The sequence below is a fragment of the Trichechus manatus genome, unplaced genomic scaffold (assembly GCF_000243295.1).
Source record: "Trichechus manatus latirostris isolate Lorelei unplaced genomic scaffold, TriManLat1.0 scaffold00058, whole genome shotgun sequence".
NCBI lineage: Eukaryota > Metazoa > Chordata > Mammalia > Sirenia > Trichechidae > Trichechus > Trichechus manatus.
The window spans coordinates 1,562,723-1,579,559 of NW_004443994.1; positions in this window are offsets into that span (position 1 = coordinate 1,562,723).

Below are 16,837 nucleotides of genomic sequence, written 5' to 3' on the forward strand. Positions count from 1 at the left end.
TTGCCCCACGGAGAGGAGAGCAGTCAGAGGAGGGCCAAGGCAAGGTCCTCTAAAGCTCAGTGCCCAGTGCAGGGGCTGGTTGCCTGAGTCTAAAGACAATACTGCCTCAGCTAGGCTGTGAGTTACCTGAAGGGAAAATACTTATAATTTTTTTAGATCCTGCAACTGATAGTTAGTGTCCTATAGGAGTTTGATGAGGACCGAAGGAATGAATTCATGAACCTGTTTCTTCTGGAAAGTGGAGGTAATACCTGTTGTCCTGTCTACTTTCCATGGCGGATGTGACAGAAAGGAGGTAACTGATGCAAAGGTGCTTTGAAAGGAATGAAAGTTTTTAAACAATGTTTCTAACAGCATCTGAAAACGTTCATTACGATGGCTTATTTTGGTCTCTCTCCCAGAACAAGAAATAGCAAAAAGTTTTACCAAGTCAACTAGAGTTTGGATTACATATACTGAGTTCTTAGCATGTTGTTAGTTGCCGTTGAGTCGATTCTGACTCATGGTGACCCGATGTGTGCAGAGTAGAACACTCCATAGGCTGTGAGCTTTTAGAAGCAGATCACTAGGCCTGTCTTCTGAGGCACTTCTGGGTGGGCTTAAACCATCAACTTTTGGCTAGCATAGAACCTTACAAATTGGGCTATGATTATTAATAGTAGTACAAACAGAATCACTGATATTTTCAATGTCCATAATTCATACTTCTTCTCTCTTTCCCTTAAAAAAAATTTAGGAAATCTATTATAAGGAACTTTAAACAAGAATAGAAACTTACTGACTGGTACAGGTTGTTAATTATTCTTAAGACACTCAGGTATATGCAATCTAATTATCTTAACAGTTCCAAGCTGAATTCCATTTTGAGCGTGATTATTACTCCAGTTTTCTTTTTTGGAGTTCATTTATACGGGAAGATTATCATCAGCGCTGTGGAGCGACTCTGAGAAAAGAATAACTAGGATTTATAACACATGGATTCTACTCCTGAACAGAGCTGTGTTTATTTATTCATCCATGATTCATCCATTATTAGTTATTGAGCATCTACTTTGTTGTAGAAGTTACTGAATATCCAAAAAACCAAACGAAATATGTTGCTGTAGAGTCAGTTCTGACTCATAGCAACTTTGTAGGACAGACTAGAACTGCCCCATAGTGTTTCCAAGGCTGTAAATCTTTACAGACTCAGACTGCCACATCTTTCTCCTGTGGAGCAACTGGTGGGTTTGAATCATTGACCTTTTGGTTAGCAGCAGAGTGCTTAACCACTGTGCCACCAGGGCTCCTTACTGGATATAAAAGAAGGAAAAAAAATTCCATGAGATCTGCATATAAGGAACTTGTTGTCTGGTAAGGAAGATAAAAGAAAGTCATACAATGTGAGAAATGCCATCATGGTTAAGATAAGCATGTTGTTGATAGTTGCCATCAAGTCAGCTCCAACTCTTGGTGACCCCGCGTACAACTGAATGAAACGTTGCTCAGTCCTGTGCCATCTTCATTGTCATTGGTATGCTCAAATCCATTGTTGTGGCTATTGTATATTTTGAGTGCCTTCCAATTTAGGGGGCTCATTCCAGCAATATGTCAGACAATATTCTTCTGTGATCCGTAGGGTTTTGATTGGCTACTTTTCAGAAGTAGATCACCAGGTCTTTTTTCCTAGCCTGTCTTAGTCTGGAAGCCCCACTGAAACCTGTCCACCATGGGTGACCCTGCTGGTATTTGAAATAACAATGGCATAGCTTCCAGCATCACACAAGCCACCAGAGTAGGACAAACTGACAGATAAAAAATAAACATATATCTTGGTATACAGATAGCTATCTACTCTACTTTTTTTATACCTTGAATGACTCCAGAGCTTCCAGCATTACAAAGTTGATGATAAAGGAGAAATCATCCCATCTAATTCATTTCTATTATGCTTGATGTTTGCTCAATGTTCAGTTTTACTTTATACTTCTCATTCAATTTTGTCAACAGATTGATTGAGTAGCTACCATGTCACATGATAAGGAAGACGGGGGCTTAGTCAGCCTCACAGTCAGCAAGGCTGACACAGTCTTGAAGACAGAGACAGAATATTTAAGTCACTTCACTTACCACTTAGATTGGTGCCATTCAGACTCATTTCATAAGTGTCACTTGATGAATCAGGCATCTGCATTTAGGTCTTAATTGTGTATCTGAAGTTCCTATTGAATAGCCAAGAGTTTTGAACACCAAGTGCCTGTTATGAGAAAAGCATAGTTAACAGATGAGCTCATTCCCACTTTAATTCCTACCCTGAGCTCACGTTAGTGTCAAAGGGGTGCAAATATGGGTGGAGAGAAAAATGATGTCTTGTTGATTTTCAAGATCAAATTAAAATAACATGGCTCTTGCAGGTGAATCCAAATTTGAGAATTAAAACAAACAAAACTTGAGGAACAATAGTGTACAATAATCAACATTTTTTCCACATCTGTATGATGCTGTGGGGGAGTCCCTGGGTGGTGCAAATGGTTAATGCACTTGGCTGCTAACCAAAGAATGGAGGTTGGAGTCTACTCAGAGGCACCTTGAAAAAAGGCCTGGTGATCTACTTCCAAAAAATCAGCCATTGAAAACCTTATAGAGCATTGTTCTACTCTGACACACATGGGATCACCATGAATTGGAGTCAACTTGACATCAACTGTTTTTTTATGATGCTGTGGTAAGAAAATTATAGCAAAAGGACCTAAATAATTCTGAAGAAGAAGAAAAAAAAAAATCATGGCTTTTAGAAGAATTATTGGCTCTGACATCCCAAACCTTGAAACTTAACACCTGAAATGATCATAGACCATGCTAGGCCCTATGTCACATTGTATATGCAATATTTTCTGAGTTCCTGGTACAGGCCTGTGTTTGTTTAACATCAGTCGTGCATTTACTTCCCACCAGCCAGGGGATTGTGTGCACCAGCTGTTTACACATCTTCAGGAGGAGGAAGGGGAGTGGCTAGCTTGCTCTGCACACTGTCTCATGTCAGAAAAGTTTCCAAGTGACTGAGGGGATGTGTTTGAGACCACAGAGTTGAAGGAAAGTTTGGTCTTAAGTAGTTCCTTTTCTGTCTTCTTATGTTAAAAATACTAAACACAGGCCCAGCCAGGCTCTCGTTTCATGGGGCTTTTCCTCCAATGGGGACTGCACTGCTTGTGTTTTCTGATGAGGAGGACTTTGTGCAGTCAGCCCTTAAAGCAGAAATTACTCCAAAACCTTTCATAACCTCCTCAAGCTGTCTAGGATATGACTTAACTTGCAACTATCCTTGGGGCTTTTGTTTAGGCAGCTTAAAAGATTTCCCCAGGAGAACAGAAGGGTGAGGGAGAAAATGTGCTGATGGCAAAGAGAAGCTCAGAGTGCAAAATGGAAATTATATGAAAATGACATACCAGTGTTACGTAGGGCAACCCTTAACACTGACTTCCTGGGTGGCCATCCAGGTTCATTCATTCCCAGCATTCTACTTATGACTAGTCCAGGTGCCACATCTTTGTGCCCCTACAAAGAGATCCATCAACTGTGCAAAGACAGTTTCCCGACTTAGATGGCAGAGACAAACTGTATGATGGAAAATCCGTTAGTGTTAGCGTTTACAGCCATTTTGAAAAGAGCAAGAAATTACTGCTGGATATGTTGTTGTTGTTCTTAGGTGCCATCGAGTCGGTTCTGACTCACAGCAACCCTATGTACAACAGAAGGAAACACTGCCCGTCCCTGGGCCATCCTCACAATCGTTTTTATGCTTGAGCCCATTGTTGCAGCCACCATGTCAATCCGTCTTGTTTGAGGGTCTTCCTCTTTTTCTCTGACCCTCTATTTTACCAAGCATAATGTCCTTCTCCAGGGACTGGTCCCTCCTGATAACATGTACAAAGTACGTGAGATATGAAGTTGTGTCATCCTCACTTCTAAGGAGCATTCTTGCTGTACTTCTTCCAAGACAGTTTTGTTCATTCTTTTGGTAGTCCATGGTATATTCAATATTTTTCACCAACACCATAATTCAAAAGCGTCAATTTTTCTTCAGTCTTCCTTACTCATTGCCCAGCATTTCCATCCATATGAAACAATTGAAAACACCATGGCTTGAGTCAGGCGCACCTTAGTCCTTAAAGTGATATCTTTGCTCATCAACACTTCGAAGACCCAATGCAATGGGTCTTTTGATTTCTTGACCGCTGCTTCCAATAAAATGAAATCCTTGACAACTTCAATCTTTTCTCTGTTTATCATGATGTTGCTTATTGGTCCCGTTGTGAGGATTTTTATTTTCTTTATGTTGAGATGTAATCCATACTAAAGGCTGTAGTCTGACCTTCATCAGTAAGTGCTTCAAATCCTCTTCACTTTCAGCAAGCAAGGTTGTGTCATCTGCGTAACACAGGTTGTTAATGAGTCTTGCTCTAATCCTGACGCCCCGTACTTCTTCATATAGTCCAGCTTCTTGGATTATTTGCTCAGCATACAGACTGACTAAGTATGATGAAAGGATACAACCCTGACGCACACCTTTCCTGACTTTAAACCACGCGGTATCCCCTTGTTCTGTTTGAACAGCTTCCTCTTGATCTATATACAGGCTCCACATGGACACAATTAAGCATTCTGGAATTTCCAGTTTTTGCAACGTTATCCATAATTTGTTATGATCCACACAGTCGAATGACTTTCCATAGTCAACAAAACTCGGGTAAACATCTTTCTGGTATTCTCTGCATTCAGCCAAGATTCGTCTGACATCAGAAATGATATGCCTCGTTCTACATTCTCATCTGAACCCAGCTTGAATTTCTGGCACTTCCCTGTCAATGTACTGGTACAACTGCTTTTGAATGATCTTCAGCAAAATTTTACTTGCAAGTGATATTAATGATATTGTTCGATAATTTCCAGATTCAGTTGGATCACCTCTCCTTGGAACAGGCATAAATATGGATCTCTTCCAGTTGGTTGGCCAGGTAGCTGACTTCCAACGTTCTTAGCATAGACTAGTGAGTACTTCCAAGGCTGCATCCATCTGTTGAAACATCTCAGTTGGTATCCATCAATTCCTGGAGCCTTGTTTTTCACCCATGTCTTCAGTGCAACTTGGACTTCTTCCTTCATACCATTGGTTCTTAATCATACGCTGGTTCCTGAAATGATTGACCATCAATCATTTATTTTTGGTACAATGACTGTGTATTCCTTCCATCTTCTTCTGATGCTTCCTGTGTTGTTCAGTATTTTGCCCATAGAATCTTTCAGTATTTCAACTTGAGGCTTGAATTTTTTTTTTTTTCCCAGTTCTTTCAGCTTGAGAAATGCCAAGTGTGTTCTTCCCTTTTGGTTTTCTAACTCCAGGTCTCTGCACATGCCATTAGAATACTTTACTTTTTCTTTTCAAGCCGCCCTTTGAAATCTTCTGTTCAGCTCTTTGGCTTTATCATTTCTTCCACTCGCTTTAGCTATTTGACCTTCAAGAGCAAGTTCAGATACTATAGACAAAATAACAGAGATGTAGGAAATAGGAGTAGAATGCTATATACCATGCAGGGCTACAGAAGACCATTTCACCAGACCACGCTTATGGAGCATTGACCATAAGGCCTTGCTCCGGAAGGCCGTGTGCAAAGATGTACAAATGTGATTATAACCTACACCTTACATTTAAGGAGTTTTACAAGCAAGTGCTAACTTACACTAGAAATTCAATTTACAAAGGACACTTACAAATATTAGATCATGTGATCCTCTCTGTAGTAATGTGAAGTGGAAAGGGCACATAAGCAAATGCGCTCTTCGCCTTTAAGTGGTTTTTCCCAAGTCCGTGAGAGTAAAATGAAGGCGTGATTGTCTTCAGATTCTAGCTCCTGGGCTCTTTGTGCTTACAATAAGTGACTCTGAGACGCTCACACCGTAGGAAGGGAGAGCAAATACATAACTACCGAATAAACCATAAACCTTGATGTTTTATCCTAGGATATAGCCTCATACTTTGTTTCCTTACTATTTTTTTCTTTTTAAATCTATCATTAAATACATTGATATCAGCCCTTTGAATCGTCAGTTACTTACTTGTCCAAACTATAAGCTGCTTAGAAATGAATACTACTTACATCCATTATATTATCATTGTAATTTTAGTAAGAAGGGAGAATTTCTTAAAACATGTCCATGTTCTAAGAACTGAAATGATTGGTTCTTCATTGAACTTTCTAAATTTCTTTTATTTATTTATAATGACATACATAGGACTATAATTGTAAACCTTTAGAAGCATGTTTCTTCTGAGGCCAATGCAAATCCAAGACAAAGGCACACACAGGAACACACACCACGTGCACGCACACACACTCGGTCCCAGAATGCCTTGCAAACATCCTGCAACATTCTTCTACCAGCTATGCACTAAAGACGCAAAGTACCAAATGGCAGAGGATAAATCATAGTTCTCTGCCTGTTTTCCATTTGGTATGCCTGTACTCACAACCTTAATAGCAATAAGTAAACCTTCTGTTTCTTTTTCAAAAATTTTATAGGATGCTCTCATGTTCTTTTCTTCCTCTACTCCTCCCCCGCCCCCCAACAATTCAGCTCACTCAGAAAATGCTATAAAGTTTCAGAGAAGAGGTTTGCTCAAAGCAACTACAAATAAAGTGCATGTACATAAATAACTTAGCCTGACTTTTTGTTTAATGTCCAGGATGATTGGAACAGATTGTATCATGAACTACTTTCCCTTTGGCTAATTAAATAGCAGTCCCCACTTACCATAAAGCATACTCTTATTAAAACAAGTATCTATAGTCACTCTGCTGGATAAATTACTCCCAAGTTAGTGCCATAAAGCCCATTACATCTCTGCTTTAAGAATGGAGCAGGTCCAAACAGACAATCAAAGGATTTCCCTGGGATTATTTTAGATTAGAAAGACTAAGGGAGACATGAGGCACTGACAAGATCGTAAAGGCATAAGGAAAAATTAGCCGTTCCATACCAAACAAAGTGCTCTAGCGGTATCACAGTATATCCAAAAGTAAAAATAAATTCCTACTGTATTAACCTTTGCCAAAATGGAAATCTGTTTATGCAGAAATAAAAATGTCTTGAACAACTGTTATCTCCTGTGCAAATCAAAATGACTGTTTTGAATAATAATAATAATAAAATCCTCCCAAACCCACAGCTACGGGAATGCGCCATAGGGAAGAAGATGTCTTTATCTCAGTAAATTGCTTTTTACATTTAATAGAAAAGGTTATGTTATGATTTATCATATTAATGAACCATTATCACATAACCATATTTTTATTGCAATATATTACCTGCTAAATGATGCTGTTTTTTCAAGAACAAAAATTTCATAGAACAGATTCTATGGAGTTTTTCTTCCTGCCAGTTGTTAAATCTTTCAAAAGCTGTCAGCAGCCTCAGAAATCAAGTTCAAAATACCATAGCCAAAGTGAGTACAGGCATAGGCTAGTCTATTTTTAAATTGTAATACAAAACTGCCAGAGAAATAGCTAAACACAAAAGATTATTTAAAACAAGATCATCTTATCTAGCTTGTCAATGTAAAGGACAAAGTCAGTGAAGTGAAATTTAACCCACAACTTCTATAAATATCACTTGACATTTGAGAGCTAAGTGATTTTTTTTCAGGCTAATTTTTCCTTAAACTCATTATGCACCAGGGCCTTCATGCACTAATCCCTTACACAGTCTGTCTGTGCCAGCCACAGGGAGTATAGAACACTAACCATCCAAGGCAGTCAACTGGCTCTGTCCTCCACCTTGCCTCAGTCAGGCAAGCCCTTCTCCCCAAGTGTGAATAGATGGCAAAGACGCTGGCATCTGCCCTGGAAACTTCCACAGGAAAGGAGCCATACTTGTTTCTCCACACAGCATTCTGGGTTTGCCCTGTGTGTGCAAGCACTGATTCACCACACTGCTTCTGAATGACAAGTCTCTGTCCTCGGCATTGTAATCAGAGCAGCACCAGCTGGGATCCCCTCAGAATGTTCCAAGCTTATGAAAGTGGGCTACTTATCTGATGGAAACAGAGGTGGGACATTTGGGTACATCTTCCTGCCTAAGGAGCTGCTGCTGTCATATTTCAGGAGGTGAAGGATGGAAGAAGCTAAGGTCTGTGCTGTCATTTCTTAAGGTACTGACTGCCTTGACTGTCAGTACATGGGTGGGCTCACCTTTGGCTGTGGCTGAGAGATGTTACAGCCTGTCATTCACTCCACACATATACATTTTCTGGGAGTATAATATGTGACAGCAAAGCATTAGGTGTTGGAGACAAAAGTGAACAAGACAGGTAAGGTTCTTACTCTTAAGGAACTTTAAGTCTAGTGAAGGAGACAGACATTAAGTAAGTATTAAAGAGATTGGATACTTAGAATCTATAAAAAATCCAGTTTTGGGGTAATTCCTACCACTTTCTTCCCACTTTAAAAAATGATACAAGTAATATACAAATATATGCATAGTGCAAAATATCTAAATAATACAGTATTGTGAATATTTCCCTATCTTCTAGGCTCTACCTACACTCTTCCCTATAGTTAACCACTGTAATGACCTTTTAAAATACACATATACACAAATATCTACATACATATATATATGCACATATGGGTTTACTTTTCTTTTTTACATAAATGAGATTATACTATGAATATTGTGCAACTACCAATTTTATCTTAGAACATTTTCTATCTAAATATATAGCTCCACTATGTTTTTGTTGGAGCCCTGGTGGCACAATGGTTAAGAGCTCAGCTGCTAACCTTTAAGTTCGGCAGTTTGAATCCACCAGCCGCTCCTTGGAAACCCTATGGGGCGGTTCTACTCTGTCCTATAGGGTCGCTGCGAGTTGGAATCGACTCAAATGCACACAGCAACAACATATTTTTGTTAACAATTGATTAAATTCTTATATGTGAATTTAACATAATTTATAGCCATTCCCTTTTTGCTGTGTGTATTCATTTCCTTTGCCCACTGAAACAAATACAAACTATGTGGCTTAAAACAACAGAAGTGTATTCTCGCAGTTCTTGAGGCTATAAGTCTGAAATCAGTATCACTGGGCTGAGATCAAGGTGTTGGCAGGGCCACACTGCCTACGGAGGTTCTAGGGGAGAATCCATTCCTTGCCTCTTCCAGCTTCTGTTGGCTGCTGGCATTCTTTTATCTGAGCCTGCATCACTCCAATCTCTGAGGCCTACGTCTTCAAACCTCTCTCTGCTTTGCCTTCACGTAGGCTTCTCTATGTGTATCCAGTCTCCCCTTGCCTCCCTCTTATAAAGGTTCATATGATTGCATTTAGGGCCTGCTGATAATCCAGGATAACTTCCCCATCTAAAGATTCTTAACTTAATCATACCTACAAAGTCTTTATATATATATATATAACCAATTGATGTCCAGTCAATTTAGACTCATAGCGATCCCATAAGACAGAGTAGAATTACCCCATAGGGTTTCCAAGGCTGTAAATCTTTACAGAAGCAGACTGGCACATCTTCCTCCCATGGAGTGGCTGGTGGGTCTGAACTGCCAACATTTCAGTTAGCAGTTGAGCACTTAACCACTGTGCCACCAGGACTCTCTCTCTCCCTCTGTCTATATATATATTTATTTGCTGTTGTTGTTGTTCGGTGCCAGTAAGTCGGTTCTGACTCCTAGCCGCCGTATATACAGCAGAACAAAACACTGCCCAGTACTGCGCTATCCTCACAATCATTGTTATACTTGAGCCCATTGTTGCAGTCATTGTGTCAATCATCTCGTTGAGGATCTTCCTCTTTTTCACTGAGTCTCTGCTTTACCAAGCATGATAGCCTTTTCCAGGGACTGATCCCTCCTGCTAACACGCCCAGAGTATGTGAGACAAAGTCTCGCCATCCTTGCTTCCAAGGAGTACTCTTCCTGTATTTTTTTCCAAGACAGACTTGTTCATTCTTAGGGCAGTCCATGATATAGCCATGGACAATTCAAAGGCATCGATCCTTCATCGATCTTCTTTATTCATTGCCCACGTTTCACATGCATGGCTTGGGTCAGGTGCACCTTTGTACTCAAAGTGACATCTTTGCTTTTTAACATTTTAAAGAGGTCTTTTGCAGCAGATTTGCTCGATGCAACGTGTCGTTTGATTTCCTGACTGCTGCTTCCGTGAGCATTGATTGTGGATCCAAGTAAAATGAAATCCTTGACATCATCAATCTTTTCTCCATTTATCATGATATTGCTTATTGGTCCAGTTGTGAGGATTTTGTTTTATGTTAAGATGTAATTCATACTGAAGGCTGTAGTCTTTGATCTTCATCAGTAAGTGGTTCAAGTCCTCTTTGCTTTCAGCAAGCAAGGTTGTGTCATCTTCACAACCCAGGTTGTTAGTGAGTCTTCCACCGATCTTGATACCACATTTTTCTTCATATAGCTCAGCTTCTTGAATTATTTTCTCATCATACAGATTGAAAAAGTACGGTGAAAGGATGCAACCCCGACGCACACCTTTCTTGATTTTAAACATGAAGCGTTCCCTTGCTCTGTTCAACCGGCTGCCTCTTGGTCAATGTACAGGTTCAGCATGAGCACAATGAAGTGTTCTGGAATTTCCATTTTTTGCAATGTTACCCATAATTTGTTATGATTCACACAGTTCAATGCCTTTGCATAGTCAATAAAACACGGGTTAACTTTTTTCTGGTATTCTCTGCTTTCAGCCAAGGTCTAGCTGACATTAGAAATGATATCTATCACCTGTTCCACGTCCTCTTCTGAATCTGGCTTGAATTTCTGGCAGCTCCTTGTCAATGTACTGCTGTAAACACTTCTGAATTATCTTCAGCAAAATTTTACTTGAGTGTGGTATTAATGATATTGTTTGTTACTTTCTGCATTTTGTTGGATCATCTTTCTTTGGAATGGGCTCAAATATGGATCTCTTCCAGTTGGTTGGCCAGGCAGCTGTTCTCCTAATTTTTTGGCATAGACCAGTGAGCACCTCCATCTCTGCATCTGTTTGTTGAAACATCTGAATTGGTATTCTGTCAATTCCTGGAGCCTTGTGTTTCACCAATGCCTTTAGTGCAGTTTAGACTTCTTCCTTCAGTACTACCAGGCCTTGATCATGTGCTACCTCCTGAAATGGTTGAATGTCACCAATTATTTTTGGTACAGTGACTCTGTGTATTCCTTCCCTTTGCATTTGATGCTTCCTGCATCATTCAGTATTTTGCCTGTAGAATCCTTCCAATATTGCAAATCAACGCTTGAATTTTTTCTGCAGTTCTTTCAGCTTGAGAAATGCCAAGCATGTTCTTCCTTTTTGGTTTTCTAACGTCTTTGCACATTTCATTATAATATTTTACTTTGTCTTCTCAAGCTGCCCTTTGAAAACTTATGTTCAGCTCCTTTACTTCATCATTTTTTCCATTAGCTTTAGCTATGACATTCAAGAGCAAATTTCAGTCTCTTTTGACATCCATTTTGTTCTTTTCTTTCTTTCCTGTCTTTTTAATGATCTTTTGCTTTCTTCATGTAAGGTGTCCTCGATGTCATTCCACAACTCATCTGCTCTTTGGTCATTAACGTTCAATGCGTCAAATCTATTCTTGAGAAGATCTCCAAATTCAGGTGGGATATACTCAAGGTCACATTTTGGCTCTCTTGGACTTGTAATTTTCTTCAGCTGCAACTTGAACTTGCATATGAGTAACTTATGGTGTGTTCTGCAGTTTGCTCCTGGCCGTGTTCTGACTGATAATACTGAGTTTTTCCATCGTCTCTTTCCACAGATGTATTTGATTTGATTCCTGTGTTTTCCATCTGGTGAGGTTCACATGTACAGCAGCTATTTATGTTGTTGAAAAAAGGTATTTGCAAAGAAGAAGTTGTTAGTCTTGCAAAATTCTGTCATATGTTTCTATCTCCAAGGCTATATTTTCCAACTACCAATCCTTCTTCTTCATTTCCAACTTTTTCATTCCAATCACCAGTAATTATCAATGCATCTTGATTGCATGTTTGATCAATTTCAGACTGTAGAAGTTGGAAAAAATCAATTTCTTCATCTTTGGCCTTAGTGGTTGGTGTGTAAATTTGAACAGTGGTCGTATTAACTGTCTTCCTTGTAGGTGTATGGATATTATCTTATTACTGACAGCGTTGTACTTCAGGATAGATTTTGAAATGTTCTTTTTGACAATGAACGAGACACCATTCCTCCTCAATTTGTCATTCCTGGAATAGTAGACCATATGATTGTCTGATTCAAAATGGCCAATACCAGTCCATTTCAGCTCACTAATAACTAGGATATCAATTTTTATGCATTCAATTTTCCTAGATTCATACTTTATACATTCCATGTTCCAATTATTAACGGTTATTTACAGCTGTTTCTTCTCCTTTTAAGTCATGCCACTTCAACACATGAACGTCTCAAAAGCTTGACTCCATCCACGTCATTAAGGTCGACTCTACTTTGAGGCGGCAGCTCTTCCCCAGTCGTCTTTTGAGTGCCTTCCGACCGGAGGGGCTTATCTGCCGGCACTATATCAGACAATGTTCTGCTGCTATTCATAAGATTTTCACTGGCCAGTTTTTTCAGAAGTAGACTTCCAGGTCTTTCTTCCTAGTCTGTCTTAGTCTTGAAGCTCTGCTTAAACCTGTCCACCGAGGATGACCCTGCTGGTATTTGAGATACTGGTGACAAAGCTTCCATTATCACAGCAACACAAAAGCCACCACATTATGACAAACTGACAGACCAGTGGTGTGTGTGTGTGTGTGTGTGTGTGTGTGTGTGTGTGTGTGTGTGTATATGTATCATATAAAAATAATATTCACAGTTTCCAGGTCCCAATTTTTTTAGGGCCATTATTCAGCCTATGACAATAGGCATTTAGGTTGTTTTTATTTTTTTTAATACAAATAATGTGACAATAAAGATCATTAAACATTTATAATTGTGCATATTTATAAGTATTTTGGCAAGTGATGTTCCTAAAAGGTGAAATTCATAATTATAGAGTACACACAACAAAATATTTTTAAATAATGCCAAAGTATTCTACAAAGAAAGAGTGCCACATCAGTGACCACTTGATGGAATGCTCATTTTCCCACATTCTTGCCAACATTCCTTATTTGATCTTGTCTGTTTGATAGGTGAAATCTGGTAACTTGTTAATTTGAATTTCTTCATTATTAATAAGTTAATTATTTTTATTCATATTGCTTCTCATTCTTATTTCATCCTTTTATTTATCTTTTTGATTTGTAGGGATCGTTTATAGACTTATATTGATATTAATTATTTGACTGTTGTATGCATTGCGAGCATTTTTTTTGCCAATCTATCTATTTAAAGAAATTGTAATTACAGCCAAATACGCTAATATTTTCCTTTACGTATTTTCAGTTTTGTGTATTGCTTACAGAGACCTTGCCTACACTAAGAAAATGAAAATGCTTGCCTACATTTTCTGCCTTTTTTTTTTTCAGTTTTTCAAGAATGTAAATCTTGTGTGGAGTGTAAGGTAGGGGTCTAGCTTTATTAGTTCTTTTTCCAGATAGAAAGCCAATTACATCAATGTTAGTTTAAAAACAGCCTATCATCTCTCCCTCTAGCTTGAAATACTATATTGTATGCTAGGTTTTCAAATACACTCGGGTCTGTTTTTGAACTATGTATCATTGATCTATTTCTTGTATTCCTAAGAGTTCTGTCTGTTTCTCCATTGCTATATCCCAGTGGTACATAGTAGGTATTCAGTACAGGAACCAAATAAAAAACAAGACTTCCAGTCAACTTTGAATTTCAGATAAATAATGAACAATTTTTTAGTATAACTATGCTCCGAAAATTGCATGGACATATGTATACTAAAAAAAATTCATAGTTTATCTGAAATTCAAATTTAACTGAGATTCCTCTATTTTCATTTGCTAAATGTAGCAACTTTATAGTCAGTAATGTTGAATGAACGAAGGAACACATTATCTTAATTTTCATAGTTATATTTGTTATTGTATTTTATAAGTATATACTATTATCAGAAGGGGCAAGTTCCTTCTCATTATTCTTCTTTTATAGGAGCTTTTCTGGCTGTTTTTTAGAATTCCCCTTCCTGCTTAAATTTCAGAATCATCTATACCCCCATTGACATTTTTATTGAAATTGCATTGAAGTTAGTAATGGTTTTTGTTTTTTTTCTTAAATTTCTATAATTCTTAACCCTTCACTATGTTGAAAAAGATAAGTTAAAACTTATTTTAAAAAAAAAAGCCCTTGTGAATATCATGTTTAGTAGTGAAAGAAATTTATCATTGAAGAAAAAATAAAAAATTAATGAAAAAAATTATTAATATTCTAGCCTCTGTGAAAAAACAAGAAAAAGGAATAGGAGATATAAATATTGGAATGGACAAATTAGCTACCTAAGATACAGCTTACAGTAAGTTTCCACTTAGAAAATCCAAAAGAATAAACTAAAACATGTTTAATATGAATTAAATATGTAATTACGCTTAGAAATTTGGTCATTTACAATTTCAATATACAAAAAATTAGCTTTTATATATTTCAGTAAAAACCAATTAGACATTACTGTGAAACAAATATCCAATTCCTAATACGAAATAAAAATATGAAATACCTAGAGGAAAACTTAACTAATAATATGCCGGGGATTTATGAAAAAATAAAATAAAATTATAAGATTTTACTAAAAGAAACAAGAGATACCTTGAATAAATAAAATGACTATAAATATTCATGAGTAAGAAGTTTTAATATTTAACATCATTTTTATCAAAATTACATGTAAATTTATTATACCCTAACCCAAAACCCATTGCTGTTGAGTAGATTCTGACTCATAGTGACCTTATAGGATGGAGTAGAACTACCCCATTGGGCTTCCAAGGCTGTAAATCTTTACCAAAGTAGATTGCCACATCTTTCTCCCTTGGGGTGGCTGGTGGGTTCGAATCACAGAGCTTTCAGTTAGCAGCTGAGTGGTTTAACCGCTGTGCCACCAGGGCTCCTTTTAAATTTATTATAGGCTGATCGATTTCAATTGAAAATTTTTTAAAGTTGAAAAATGATTTTCAAGATCATCTAGAAAGTAAAAAAGGTCAATAGTAACTTAAAAATCAGTACGAGGAGGACTTACACTAACAGATGTGAAACAGTGTAACAAAGGTGTAAAAATAGCAGATGTGAAACAGTATAACAGTTTAATGTAAGAATAGATAGAAAACAGAACAGAATAGAAAATGCACAACACTACTAAGACCCTTGTTACTTCTTACCCCCAACCCTGAGATAGAGGTCTTTCTCTAAGTTTTTTTTCTTATAGGAGCCTGGTTCAAAATAGCAGACTGAACATGTGACTCGACTTTCCCCTTCCTCTTGTGGTTCTACTACAATGATACAAATATGTGGGTATCACTGGCGCAGAAAATATATACCCAGCAATTCTAGTAAAACCAAGAAAGGGATCAGGATTAGACTAGGCCAGAAAATAATGAAGAAAGCTTGGAAGTTAGAAAGCAGATGGTGTTGAACGGACCAAGAAAACCCAGTTGGGAAATTCACAGCTTGAAATTCTAGAGGTAGGAGTGGTTCATTCCACTTGAAGAAGTGTCAAGTGTAGGATAAATTCCAAGAATAGGAGAGTGGGCATGGGGTAAACATCGGTGGAATTAATTGAAAGGATTCAGAACAGTGGAACCAGTTATGCCTCTTCCTCTCTACTTTCTCTGCTTCAGAGGGAAAGAAGCCAGTGGCTTTTCTCTGGACCCCCAAGAGAAAAGAGGAAACCTGCTCACTATAAATGTATGATCTCTGTAGGGCTAGGGACCACAGTGTGTGTGTGTAATGAGGTGCAAGAGCATAGTACTATGACACTTGAAGTTACTTTTGACATCCATTCCAGACACTGGGGAAGGGAAGCAGAAGTAGAGCCAGCTCTGCCAAGGAATTAAATACATACATTAAATGCTTCATCTGTACAGTAACCAGTTGCCACTGAGTTGAGTGTACTCTGACTCATGGTGTGTGTCAGAGTAGAACTGTATTCCACAGTATTTTCAATGGCTAGTTTTTCAAAAGTAGATCATCAGAACTTTCTTCCTGGGTGCTTGGGTGGACTCAAGCCTCCAACCTTTTAGATAGCAGCCAAGCACGTTAACCCTTTGTGCCACTCAGGGACTCCTCATCCACACACTAAGTCCTTTTTATGTGGGCAACTGTAATATTCTAATGGCTTCCTACCTCTAGCATTCCTTGTCCATTAATCTAAGGCCCATGGCCAGCCCTCTCTCTTAAGGGAGAAGGCTATTGGGAAAAGGGACCCCTACAAAAAACTAAGAGGAAACTTACGCCAGCTACCTACATAATTAGTAATACCTCACTTTTAAGAGTGATGTAACAACCAAGGAAAACTAGGTAGGTGAGGGAAACAAATCTATGATAGAGAAGGAACAAAATCAAGAAAAGGAAAAGACTGGGGAGTGGACAACCCCATAACACAAAACGGGACTAATGAGGCACAGCAGTCCAGGGACAAAGACTAGAAGGCAGAAGTGGACAGGAAAGCTAGTGATAGGGAACCTAAGGTTGAGTAAGGACAGCGATGCTGTGTAGTGGGGTTATTAACCGTTGTCATGGGGCAACACGTGTACTAACTGTTTAATGAGAAACTATTTTGTTCTGTAAAACTTCATCTAAAGTGAGAATAGCAGCACAACTGGAAGAGCGTAGTTGATGTCACTGAACTGTGCATGTAGA